We start from the raw sequence: 13,385 nt of genomic DNA, 5'->3' as shown, positions 1-13,385 counted from the left end.
GGGCTGGGGGTCCCCAGGGATGGTTCCACTTGCAACAAGGTTCGCGGGGCTTGTGACACAGATCGAGGAGAGTCTGGATGCTAATGGAACTGGGGCGGAGCGGGCATGGGGGGTCGAGGTACTGGGGCGGAGCGGGCATGGGGGGTCGAGGTACTGGGGCGGAGCGGGCATTGGGGGTCGAGGTACTGGGGCGGAGCGGGCATGGGGGGTCGAGGTACTGGGGCGGAGCGGGCATGGGGGGTCGAGGTACTGGGGCGGAGCGGGCATGGGGGGACGAAGAAGGCACTGGGGTCAGTACAGGCAGCGGAGCGAAGAAGGCACTGGGGTCAGTACAGGCAGCGGAGCGAAGAAGGCACTGGGGTCAGTACAGGCAGCGGAGCGAAGAAGGCACTGGGGTCAGTACAGGCAGCGGAGCGAAGAAGGCACTGGGGTCAGTACAGGCAGCGGAGCGAAGAAGGCACTGGGGTCAGTACAGGCAGCGGAGCGAAGAAGGCACTGGGGTCAGTACAGGCAGCGGAGCGAAGAAGGCACTGGGGTCAGTACAGGCAGCGGAGCGAAGAAGGCACTGGGGTCAGTACAGGCAGCGGAGCGAAGAAGGCACTGGGGTCAGTACAGGCAGCGGAGCGAAGAAGGCACTGGGGTCAGTACAGGCAGCGGGGCGAAGAAGGCACTGGGGTCAGTACAGGCAGCGGGGCGATGAAGGCACTGGGGTCAGTACAGGCAGCGGGGCGAAGAAGGCACTGGGGTCAGTACAGGCATCGGGGGCGATGACGGCGCCTGGGTCAGTACAGGCATCGGGGGCGATGAAGGCGCTGGGGTCAGTTCAGGCATCGGGGGATCGCGGCACTCACTTGTCGCAAGGCAGGAATCCGATTTGGAGGTGGAATGGGTTCGGGAGGCGGTGGTGGCCGAGGCATTGGCAGGCCTCCGTGTGCCTGTGCCATTAATAAGATCAAGGATAGCGCGGCGCTGGATCGCTGGAATTATGTGTGGGGTGGGGGGAGAAAGGCGGGCGGTTTAGCCAGATGCAGACACTCACGAGGAAGCCAAACCTGCCATCTGTTGGTCCCTTGTATCCATGGCCGTCGGCGTGTCAGTGCAGCCAAAGAGCGGACCATCTTTGCAGAATCTGTTCTGACGGACGCCAGTGCACGAATCGGGAAAATCTAGTTGAAGGGTGAAGTTCCCCATCAGTTTTGTCCCGTATTCTATTGTTTTATTTCCGGCGCCTGAGATGTTTAGACTTGTGTCTGTCGCATTTTCAAATGCCTAAAAGCATATCAATGAATGTGATTAGGTGAACACTGGAGTTTGTAGTGTATCATCGTGGATTCTTTTGAATCTTGAATGCATCAGAATGATTGCCATTCTTGTTTTTAAAAGAAGTACGTGCTTTGCTTTGCTGGAAACACGTCAGTTTTGATATGTAACCTTCAGTGCAGTTTTATAAAGCAGTGAATAAAGGTTTGACTGGAAAGGAAGAAATCATTTGTTGTGTAATATTTAAGTGGTATAGCTTAGGTTTTGTATTTGCTATTCAGTCAAATTGTGAATGATTTTTTTTACCTCTGCCTACCCATTTTTCCCACTGTTTTTGAAGACCATCTCAAACTCTCTGAAAAACACTGATAGAATGGAAAGCAACAAGTAAACTGTAGGTGCTGTAAATTTGAGATAAGAGTTGAAAATGAGGGGAAAAAGTCAGTCGTGAATCATGTGGCAAGAAATTGTGTATTGGGTCAATGATCTTTCAGCAGAACTGAGAAATGAGAAAACAAGCATGTTTTAAACTGCAGAGTATGAAAGAGGTGGAGAGGACAAAAGGGAATGTCTGGAAGGGTGACCCTGAACATTTAATTCTTTAATTCTCTATCCCCCTCCCACTTGACATTTACAAAGTAGAACAGCATCTTCTATGCCATCTAGGCATACTGTGATTTTGGAACTTGATATTCAATCATTTCATATACCAAACTTTTATATTTGTGTGGAAAATTGGCCAGTTCTAATGTAAGGCCTTGCATCTATCATACTAACTCTGTTCTTTTTATCTCCACAGATGCTTCCTGATCTGCTGAGTAATTCTATCATTCATTTATTGCATATTTCCCCTGTGAAGTGCTTTTCACGCTTCAACATATTCTCCCTGTCTTTTGCCCATCATCCTCGTTCATTTCTTAGATACAGTTGCCAAAGGCAATTCTGGTCTCCACCCGACTGTGTGTGTGGATATTGGATATTCCCTTTGTTCTCTCCATCCCTCTTTACCCTGTGAGGTTACAGCATTTTCAAACATTTGTTTTCTAAATTTTCTAGTTCAAATGAAGGGACATTAGCCTGAAATGTTGACTGTTTTTCTCCACAGTTTATGCCTGACCTGTTGAGTGCACACATCATCTTTTATTCTTTGTACTTGTCATAGATGGTCAAGCATTAAGTGGCCCCTGATGCCTGTTCTGGCCCCAGTGCCTCACCCAGTGCCCACTCTGCCACCAGTATCTCGTCCCCCGATGCTTGCTTGCTCTGCCCCCAGTACCTCGCACTCTGACACCCCAGTCCCATTTGCATCTGGACTCTCCTCAATCCGTGTCACAAGCCCAGCTGTCACTCCATATTTCTTTATCTTGTGTCTGGAAGTCCATTTATCTTCCTCAAGAATGTATTCAAAATCTGGTCTCCACACAGGCCATCTGAATCCTTATTCTATCCCACCTCCCCAGTACAGTTCTATTTATCATATCTCCGGAAGGATGTGACAGCATTGTGAGAGATTTACAAGGATGTTTCTAGGGATGGAGAAATGAGGCTTGACTAAACATTGACAAGATTGATTCGGGATATTATGGATGAAAGATTCAGAGGATATTTGAAGAGTAAAAAAATCGTGAGATTGATAAAGTGGATAGTCAGATACTTTTTCTATTAGCAGGTCGGCAAATAATTTGGGGGTCGTGGTTTTTAGTATTTGTTAGAAAGTTATATTGAGAAGTGAGAGAGATAAATTGCACCCTGCAGTATTTGGAGATCTGAAATTCACATCTGAGAGTGTGGTAGAGTTTATAAACCTCACCACATTTAAAAAGTACCAGTTGAAGATTTGATCTTCTACAACCTACAGTGATACAGGTCAACAATTGGGAAGTGGTATTCGGCTGGTTAGTGCTTCCTTTGGCTAGCATGGCCTTGTGTGCTATTAACTGGTTCAATTCCTGGCAAGAAAAATAACATATTTGGATGATGAAAATTTCAATTATCTCAGTAGATACTGTTGCATTGTTTTATTTGTATCCTTGTTCTTTCGGACCATTAATTTTACCTTGAATCTTTTTCCTTTTGTCTATTTCTATAAGAATATAGGCTGTTATCCAATTTAGCTGAAGGATTTGAATGGGCTTGATTTTGACCACCAGTACTACCTGGGTGGAGTTTGCATGTTCTTCCTAATTATGTGTTGTTTCCTCTAAGTGCTCTGGTTTCCTTTCATATGCCAAGTATGTGGCAGTTGGTGTCACTGTCAATTGATCCTATTGTAGTTGTAGATTGATGGAAGAAGAATCAGAGTGATGTTAAAGGCAAGTCTGAAAGAATAACTCATGGGGAATGGATAGCTCTGAGAGTTACCATAGGCCATTAGATATTGAGTCAATGTTATAATGATGAGTTTATTGTCATATGTTTTATATATGCAGCAAAATTCTTATTGTAGCCAAATAGGTATTAAAAAATCATTAGTATATATAATTGAATTGAAAAGAATCAGTAAATGCAAAAAGAAATTTATGATAAATAGTCACAGTTACCCTAGTATATTTTTTTTAAAGTGACTTTGCAATAGTGCAGTCATTTTGTGGTATTGGAATAGTCTATGAATAGTGTAACAAGGGGAGATTCAAGAGGCTGATAGCTGGGGAAAAAAATACTGTTCTTTAACTAGGAAATGGGAAAAAATAACATTTTGCATTGAGCCATAAGAGTCCTCAATGTTTCTGTAAAACAATCTAAAAGCTGCATTTTCAACAAAATATTTTTAACATCCAGTGTCATAAAGATTAGGAATAATTTTAAAAATCACCTTGAATTGACATTTTGAGTTGAGGATGGCGTGATTCCACTTCTGTGGATTCTGAGGTGGCTAAAGGTGAAATTACTCTTGTGCAAGTGGTGCTTGATGGGGTGAGTGGGCCAAGTAGTTAGATTGCTGTTCATATGTAGTCTCCACATGACTCTACTATCACAGTTTCATCACATTGGTTTCTCAGGTGCACACTTTTCAGTGGTCAAGGATTCATGCTAGTCTATAGGATGCTACTTCCCCCCCCCCCCACCAACCAGAGACTTTATGAATGTCCTTGGAATATTTTTCGTTAACCTGGGAATTCCTTCATCTGATAGAGCTTAAAGCGTACGTTTCAGAGGTATTGATGATGTGGTCCACCCACCAAAGTTGAGTGAATTTGACTGAAACTTTGATGCTGGCCAAAGAAATTCATGACTTACCTACTTGTATTTGAAATAAAAACATTCCAGATAACCTCTGAGAAGTTGGGATCATAACTATTTTCAAGAAAGAGCACAAGGCACATTGTAGGAAGTGATGTTGAGGCCACATTTGAAACACTGTGTGCAGTTCTGGTCACTGAATTATAGGAAGGATATCAACAAAGTGGAGAGAGTGCAGAGAAGATTTATGAAAATGTTACCTAGGTTTCAGAATCCAGATTACAAAGAAAGATTGAGCAGATTAGGTCTTTATTCTCGGAGTGTAGAAGGTTGAGGGGGGGGATTTGATCGAGGTATTTAAGATTATGAAGGGGATAGAGAGAGTTGTGGTGGATAGGCTTTTTCCCTTGATGGTTTGAGAGATTGAAACAAGAGGTCATGAATTAAGAGTTAAGGGGCAAATGTTTAGAAGTAATATGAGGGGGGAACTTCTTCACAGGGTGGTGGCTGCATGGAATGAGCTTCCGGGAGAACTAGTGGGAACAGTCCATTTTGTCATTTACGGAAAAATTGGATAGGTATATGAATGGGTGGGGAATGGAGGGTTATGGGCAGGGTGCAGGTAGGTGGGACGAGAGGAGAGTACTTGGTTCGGTGTGGACTAGAAGGGTCGAGATGGCCTGTTTCCGCGCTGTAATTGTTATTTGGTATGATTTTTGAGTGACCTCCTGGCTGTGAGGAACAGTATTGCAAGGACCCTTTTAAACTGTCTTTCAACTTCTCCCCACACCTTCAGTGAATGTAGAATTTTGATGTAAATTCCACTTAACAAAAATGTTCCATATACAAGCAAAGTGAAGAAAATAGCTCAGTCGTGAAATTGAAAGTCTTCTGCCTTTTCAACTGGAAGAAATGATTAAGAAGCCCTCTGAAATGAGGCTGCTGTCAAAAATTAGTTGCCATTCTATTTCTGCTGTACAGTAAACTTTAGAAGTAGGAACAGGAGGAAATCCAACTCCACATACTCTAATCCCTTAAAAACATTTTTAATTCTCCAGTCCCCAACTTTTCAAAATTCTATCTATTTGTGTTTTAAATATATTCAATTAAATTGTCACCATTGCTTATCTGGGCAGAAAATTCCACAGATTTGCCATTGTCTGAGCAAAAACATTTCCTCCTTGGTCCAAAATCTACTCCCTCAAATCTTGAGGTTATGTTCCTGATTTCTTATCTCACCAGGGGAAACAACTTTCCAATCTGTCTTGTTTATCTTATTCATATAGCATGAGAACCATGACCCTAACCCAGAGGGCCAGAGTAGACTGCAAAATTCACGGATATTTATTTAATCTAACCCTCATCTTGGCTTTCTTCTCTGCTCATGCCTCTTCTCCACTCCAGAACCAAGACTATTCCAATCTCAGTCATTGAAACTCTAAGTCATTGTTGAAGCCTTTATGGAATTAGTGAATAGCTATGAAGTTGGTGGAGGAGGTGCTCTGCCAGTTTCAAGTAGAGTACATTTGTCAGTTCCATTCCTTTGCTCTTTTCCCATAATCATAAGAGCAGAAATAGGCTATTCAGCCCATTGAGTTTGCCCTGCAATTTAATCAAGAACTGATCTATTTTCCTACTCGACCCTCTCTCCATAACCTTTAATGCCCTGGCTATTCAAAAACATACCAATCTCTGCCTTAAATGCACCCAATGACCTGGTCTCCACAATCACTAGTACCAATAAATTTCACAGATTTACCACTTTATGGCTGAAGAAATTCCTCATCTAAGCAGTGCTCTTCATCTAAGTTGTGCCCTCTTGTCCTAGACTCTCCCACCATGGCAAACAACCTTTCCTCATCTACTCTGTTCACATCTTTCAACATTTAAAATATTTCACTGAGTTCCCCCCCCTCCCCCATTCTCCTAAATTGCAACTAGTACAAAGCAAAAGCTGTCAAATGCTTCTCGTATGATAACCCTTTCATTCCTGGAATCATCTTTGTGAACCTCCTCTGAACTCTCTCCAACATCATCACATCCTTTCTTAAATGAGGACCCCAAAACTACTCACAATACTCCAAGTGAGATCTCACCAGGGCCTTATGAAGCATCCACATCACATCCCCGGCTCTTGATTTCTATTTCTCTTGAATTAGCTTTCTTCACCATTAATTCAACATGCTAGTTTACCTTCTAGTTGCCCTGCAGTAGGACTCCCAGGTCCCCTTGCATCTGGATATTTTCAATTTTCTCCCCATTTAAAAAAAATAGTCGTGTAGCAGGATGCACTGATCCACAAGCGAATTTACATCACAAGGGTCCTGGTGGGAGGGGCGCAAAGGATCATGGGAGTGGTGCTGATCAGCTCTCGGAGAGTTCCAGTAAAGTCAGTTTGTTCGTTCAACTCACTCACAGCTGCTGTTTTTTCTTTTGTTTGCTGCACAGCATATACTGACTACATTCTGCCCATTTTTTTGTACCAAATTACATAAGCATACACTTTCCAACATTGTATTTTATTTGCCACTTTGCTGCCCATTCTCCTAATCTGTTTAAGTCCTTCTGCAGCTTCTGTCTCCTCAACATTACCTATTCCTACATCAACCTTCATATCATCTGAAAACTTGGTCACAAAGCCATTCATTTCATAATTCATCATTAATATACAACGTAAAAAAGAAGAGGTCCCAATACTAACCCCTGTGGAACACCACTAGCAACTAGAATGTGATCCCTGTATTCCGTCTCTCTGCTTCCTGCCAATCAGCCAATGCTCTGCTCACCCTAGTATGTTTCCTGTTGTGCCTTGAGCTCTTGTTAAGTGGCCTCGTGTGCAGTACCTTGTCAAAAGGCCTTCTGAAAATCCAAATACACAACATCCACTGCATCTCCTTTATCTAGCCTGCCTGTTACTTTTTCAAAGAATTCCAATAGGTTTGTCTCATTCTTGACAATTGACTTCAACATCTTCCCACCACTGGTCAGGCTGCCTCCCTCCCTCCCTTGAATAGTAAGATGACATTAGTGATCTTCCAATCCTCCAGGACCATACTGACTCCTGAAAGATCATTACCAATGCCTCCATAATCTCCCCTGCAACTTTTTTCAGAACCCGAGGATGCAATCTATCTTGTCTGGGAAACTTGTTCACCCTTTGAGCTTCTGAGCACCTCCCTGGTAATAGTAACTCCTCTCACTCCTTTCTCTGATACCCTTTGAAATCTGGCACATTGCTAATGTCTTCCACAGAGAAGATTGATGCCAAATACTCATTTAGTTCCTCTGCCATCTCCTTGTCTACCCTTATTTCTCCTGCATCCTTTTCTAGTCCTATATCTACTCTCACCTTTCTTTTACTTTTCATCTAATTTAAAAATATTTTTGTATTCTCGTTGATATGATTTGCTAGCCTACTTTCAAACATTATCTTTTCCCTCCTTATGAGTTTTTTTAAGTTGCCTTCTGCAAGTTTTTAAAAACTTCCTTAACGTCCATCTTCCCAAAGATTTTTGCTTCCTTGTATGCCCTCTTTTGTTTTGTTGGCTTTGACTTCCCTTGTCAGTCACAGTTGTGACACTTTTCCATTTGAATATTTCCTCTTTTTTGATATGTATTTATCCTGCACCTTCCTCATTTTTTGTAGAAACTCCATCGATTCTTGCTCTGCCATCTTCCCTACAAATGCTCCCTTTCAATCTACTTTGGCCAGTTCCTCTCTCATGCCACTATAATTCCTTTTACTCCACTGAAATACCCACACATCTGACTTTAATTTCTCCTTGTTAAATCATAAATTGAACTCCATTATATTGTGTTCACTGCCCCCAATGGTTCCTTTACTCTAAAATCACATTACACAGCACCCAATCCAGTCCCATCAATCCCCTTAAGGGCTCATCAATAAGCTGCTCTAAAAGCTATCTCGTGGGCTTTCTACAAATCTCTCTCTCTCTCTCTCTCTCAAGAGATCCAGTCGCAAACTTTTTTTCTAATCTACTTGCATGTTAAAATCCCCATGACAACCAAAACATTGCCCTTCTGACTCTCCTTTTCTGTTTGCTGTTGTAATTTGTCCACATTCCAGGGTCTGTTTGAAGGTCTGTATATAGCAGTCAACAGTGTATTTTTACCTTTGCCATTTCCATAGCATGCATATTATTCTCATGCCTATTCCATTTCCCTTGGGAAAATCCTGATCTTGTTTACTATTTTTAATATTTTCTCTCTCACTCTCCTATATTTAAAAAGGGAAATTACCAACAATTTATATATCTCATTCCCTGTCCTTAAACCATCTGTTGATGCAGATTGCTTCTCCTTGCTTTAGCTAAGCCAATCTTATACTGTCATATCTCTTAATTTTTGCTGCAAAATAATAACTGCAGCTTTTTCTTGCTATTCCTGTCTATACAGCCCAATACTCATTTATTTATACTATGTTCTTTGAAGCCTGCTTGCTTTGGTCATTTGGTCTTTCATATCATCTTCATCGGTTCAAGAAATCTGTAATCTTTGAATGTCTGCATTAAACTATTGGACAACAGTTCAAGTTATTTATTTTTTCAAAGTGAAACACTATTGCTCTTTTACATGAGTAAACATTGTTCTTCAAAAGCAAGACGACGGCTATATTGATAATATTGCTGTCACGCCAAATGTTCCACCTTAAATACCTTAACCTTATTTACCAGTATAACTATCTAACATTTGAGTTTTGATTACTGTTTATAAAATCTCTTCCACTGAAAGGTGAAATCTGGCCAGGCTCATTTCCCAAACCAAAGTCCAGCATTGAACCTCCTCAAATTAGACTCGCTAACACTGCTTCAAGAAACTCTTGGTTGCACGAAAGAAATTGTTCCCTCCTAAACCTACTACACTAAAGTTGTAGTTAATACTGATGAAGATAAAGTCACTCAATATTTTGACCTGTCTACAGATCTGTTCCTCCTGGATACTATTGGGGGGCCCATAGTATAATGCCATCTGAGTGATTGCACCTTCCTTATTTTTTTAATTCTCCCCATACTGCTTCAATGGATGAGCCTTCCAGTATGTCCTCTGAATGCAACTGCCATTCTCCTGGATTAGTATTGCAATGCTTTCACCTCTTTTCACCATCTCTCCAACATGTGTAAAACATTGAAACCTTTGATGCTGAATTGCTAGTCCTGTCCAACTTTCAGCAAAGTCTCTGGTAATGGTCACATGATAATTCCATGCAAAAATTCAGGCTCTTTTCATCTACCTTGCTCATAATACTGCTTGCATTGAAATAAACACATTGGAGTTCGTAATTTGCACTGTGCTCATTTACCCTGTCCTTTTTCAGACTTGATTTTCATAACCTCTAACATCCCCTCAACTCCTCCACTTGCTGTGCTATTGTTTGTGGTTTCCACCACCATCCACCCTAACACTCCAGTTGAAACTCCCACGAACTCTTTCACTTTCTTCCTTACTTAATACTTAATCTGCCAAAAGTTCACCACTTTATTAAAACTTATGGAGCTCTGGTGTGAATTAAACACAAACCATACAGTGATCATTAGACCCTAAGCATGGCTATGTGTCTGTATCGTCCAATTTAAAATACAGTACAATTATCATAGCTGAGCATTCTTATGACCAATGTACACACTTTTAATGATCAGTACTTGATCAGCTTGAGATGGAAAGCTTCTGATCGTCACCAGCCTTGATCAGTTTGCAATCCTAGTCAATAAACCTTAAGTGCTTAATTATTAACTGAATATCTCCAAAAGTCATTTATATTCAAAAGGCCTGTTATTGGTAGCCACATTTCCTCTGGTGACCACATGACCATTGTTCTAAACATTAATGGGTAACATGATCATGCGGTTACATTTTTTGGTGGAGTGCAAAATTGTTAAAGTACTTAAAATGTATGACCTTGTGTATGTTTGGCAGTCATGCAAGTACTGAATTTCCATGATAATAGAAGATTGGTGATGTACAATGTGCAATAATGTTTGATCAAAAGCTAATTGTATGTATTCTTTTGTGGCCCTGGTGTCATTTTTTTCATACAAAATTCAGTTTTTAATTTACCATGGTTTTTGTTTACTTAAAGATTAGACAAATGGTAAGTCTCGTGTAGTGCAACTCTTGTAGGAAATTGTTCATTGTAGCCATGCTATAATTATGAGATTGGGAACTAGGTTATTTTCTTTGATTCAAATTACAAAGGTCAAGTTCAGTTACAGTAAATTGTCAGCTCAGCTGCAAATTGCTACGTATCAACATTGATTCAAGGAGTGATTCTTTCAAAACTCTCTAATCAAAAGTATGTGCTACATGCTGTACTTTAGGTTGTGTGCCTGACTGACTGAAACTGACTGCATTCTTTGCAAAAAAAAGTTGTGATCCTGAGACTGACCCATTTTCCGTAGCTGAACTGCAGTGCTCACTTTTCAAAACTGCTGATAACTAAGATGGTGAGTGTTTTTCTTTTAACAGAGGTACTGATTTCCATTTGTGAAATGTATTCTGGAGAATTTTATAGGTTAAACAATGGAAGATGTTTCTAGAAGTGAATAATATATTTGTCACAGTAATGGTGTTCCATTGGTAAGTGACTTACAAAGCTCTTTCACTAACAACTAAGTTTTCTAACACGTTTTAAGTATGTTTAAGTACAGTATGTTGCATCTTCAAATAAACTATTTGATAAAATGAAGTGCAAAATGTATTGGCAGTTTTTTAACTAATTTATTTTTGTATGCAAAATAAATTTTAACATTTTAAAGTTGTGAAATTTGACATTGCTAGAATCTGTCCTTTTAGTAGGAAACAGGAGTTGACCTGTCCTTTCTCGAGCTGTTTGGGCTGGTAAGTGATGCATGGAAAAGTTATAGACAAGTTGCTCCATTTAGTGATTTTTTTTTTCCCTTTCTCAAAAATGTTTACAGAAGTAAGTTTAGGCACAGCAGAATCCAAGACTGTACAGTAGTTTATGTTTGGAAATACTTTTACTGCTAATTTCATCAGAAATTGAGCAATGTTTTCTATTAAAGTCATGGAGATACAAGTATTTGTAAGTGAAGGTACTTATCTCATTTTTTTGCAATTGCAGAATCTAGTCTAAATTGGAATCTTTGGAATTTTGTATCATCTTGGAGAAATGTGGGTAGAAACTTTCAAATTATTTTTATCAAATGATTTTTCTCTTCATTGAACCTTAACACAGATTCTGACATCTATCGTGCCAAGTTATCAATAAAGCCCTCAGACTGGTAACTTTGTATCAGGCATAAAAGTAGATATTGTCCTACCTATAACAATTTTCTTCGTGGACTAGTTTCAAATCTATGGTGCCATAGTGGAAGTAAAATTATCATTCACATTCTTCATGATTTAGGAGAAAAGGAGAACTTCAGGGTTTCCTCTCCAAAACCAATACTTTCCCCTAAAATTAATTAAATGAGATGAATCTTTTTTAAATACCGGTAATTAATTTGAGCAAAATAATTTCCTCCAACTCCGATTCTTTCTTTAATAAGTACAGGAGTGATCATTTCCTCAATACTGTTTTCTGGAATTCATGCCACATTCACGTATTTTGCAACACATTCAAATCTTTCTACGCCAATGGCAATATTTTGAAGGACTTGCCCACCTATCCTCCTTTAGCAAGTTTGTATCCAAATCTTCTTAAATTATATTGTTGGATCATTTTCCACTCTCTTCATTGAATGCATTCCAAATAATAACTTGATGTAAGACACTTATCTTTTTCTTGCTGTTTTTAGTTGGGATAAATATAAACCTTAATTTACTCACCCATATATTGTTGATATTTATTACTAGTATCAAACTCCTTTAATTGCATTTATTTATTTAATTTCTCTAAATATATTGTGCTGCAAAGGGGAGAAATAGCACATTATCCAGTCATTCTAAATTAGATTTCTCATAATGAAGCTAAACAACCCTCGTCTTCCATTCATTTTACTGAACTAATGATCCAGAGGTTTCTTGGCTGATAATCCAGACAAGATTTCAAATTGTATGATGATAGATGGGGAATTTGTGTTAAATTGCCCACAATTTATTGAATAAAATTAAATATTTTCATATGGATACTGTTTAGATTTAAAAGTGGTATCCTGTAAAATAACATATAGGAGGGGAAATAGAAGCATTTTTTTATTAAATACATAAAATTGATCTAGGCAAATATGGGAAATGCTTTAGTAACAGTAGATTTATCACACTATGTTGAGATAATGTGGGAAATAATTTCATAAACGCCTCTGATGTATTTACACTGAGGTTAGGATAAGGATTTGTAATTCACTCATTAGATCATATTTGGAATGCAATGCCATTTTATCAACATATTTTAAATAAATAAGTGAAGTTAATAGCAATATTAAACATTTTAAAAGGAATAAAAAATAGTTCAGGAATAACATTTTTTTTGAAAATTCACTTGGATGAACTTTAGTCTTTTTAAATTATATACTTGTCTTAAGTAATTCTACTTGAGCCCCTAACAAATCTTGTAAAATTTATCTCTTGAAGTTAAAAGGACCTACAATTGTAAACCTACAATTTGTGTTCAATTCTAAAGGAGTCATTGCTATGCTACTGAAGAAATGTTCAAATTTTTTAAAAACATTTTGATATCCTCTTCATCCATTTACAGTTATCAGGTTTGGTTGTGTGGGCTCGGGTCATTTCAGCTAGGTTTTTTGTCAGTCAGCTGAGCATTTTGTTAGGCAGTGTGCCTAACTGTAAATCCTTAAGTTTTAAACCAGATATGTGGTTTTAATGATTTGGTATTTTTTCCTACTTTTGGCATGATGATGATGCGTAAAACTTGACTTCTTACATTAGGAAATAAATTGCATTATATAGTGAATAATTTCTGTAGCTCTACGATTATAATTGACAATAAATACATGATTTTGTGAGTG

General features: G+C 39.3%; 1 protein-coding gene across 11 annotated transcripts in view; it reads left to right on the top strand.

The window, feature by feature from the left end:
* Window positions 1-13,385, top strand: part of LOC138738552 (sodium/myo-inositol cotransporter-like) — a 34,069-nt gene that overhangs the window by 1,104 nt on the left and 19,580 nt on the right. For 5 of the 11 annotated variants that reach the window (XR_011341594.1, XR_011341593.1, XR_011341595.1 and 2 more), the window contains exons 2-3: window positions 10,776-10,901; window positions 11,540-11,589. The gene's annotated coding sequence lies outside the window, so the exon portion shown is untranslated. Of the gene's footprint in view, window positions 1-276; window positions 1,178-10,775; window positions 10,902-11,250; window positions 11,296-11,539; window positions 11,590-13,385 lie in introns of those variants that run through there. The other 6 variants (XM_069888986.1, XM_069888985.1, XM_069888987.1 and 3 more) reach the window with 6 other exon arrangements.

This window comes from Narcine bancroftii, chromosome 7, assembly GCF_036971445.1.
Source record: "Narcine bancroftii isolate sNarBan1 chromosome 7, sNarBan1.hap1, whole genome shotgun sequence".
Taxonomy (NCBI): Eukaryota; Metazoa; Chordata; class Chondrichthyes; order Torpediniformes; family Narcinidae; genus Narcine; species Narcine bancroftii.
The sequence above is the reverse complement of the archived record's forward strand: the minus strand, read 5'-3'. Positions and strand labels throughout refer to the sequence as shown.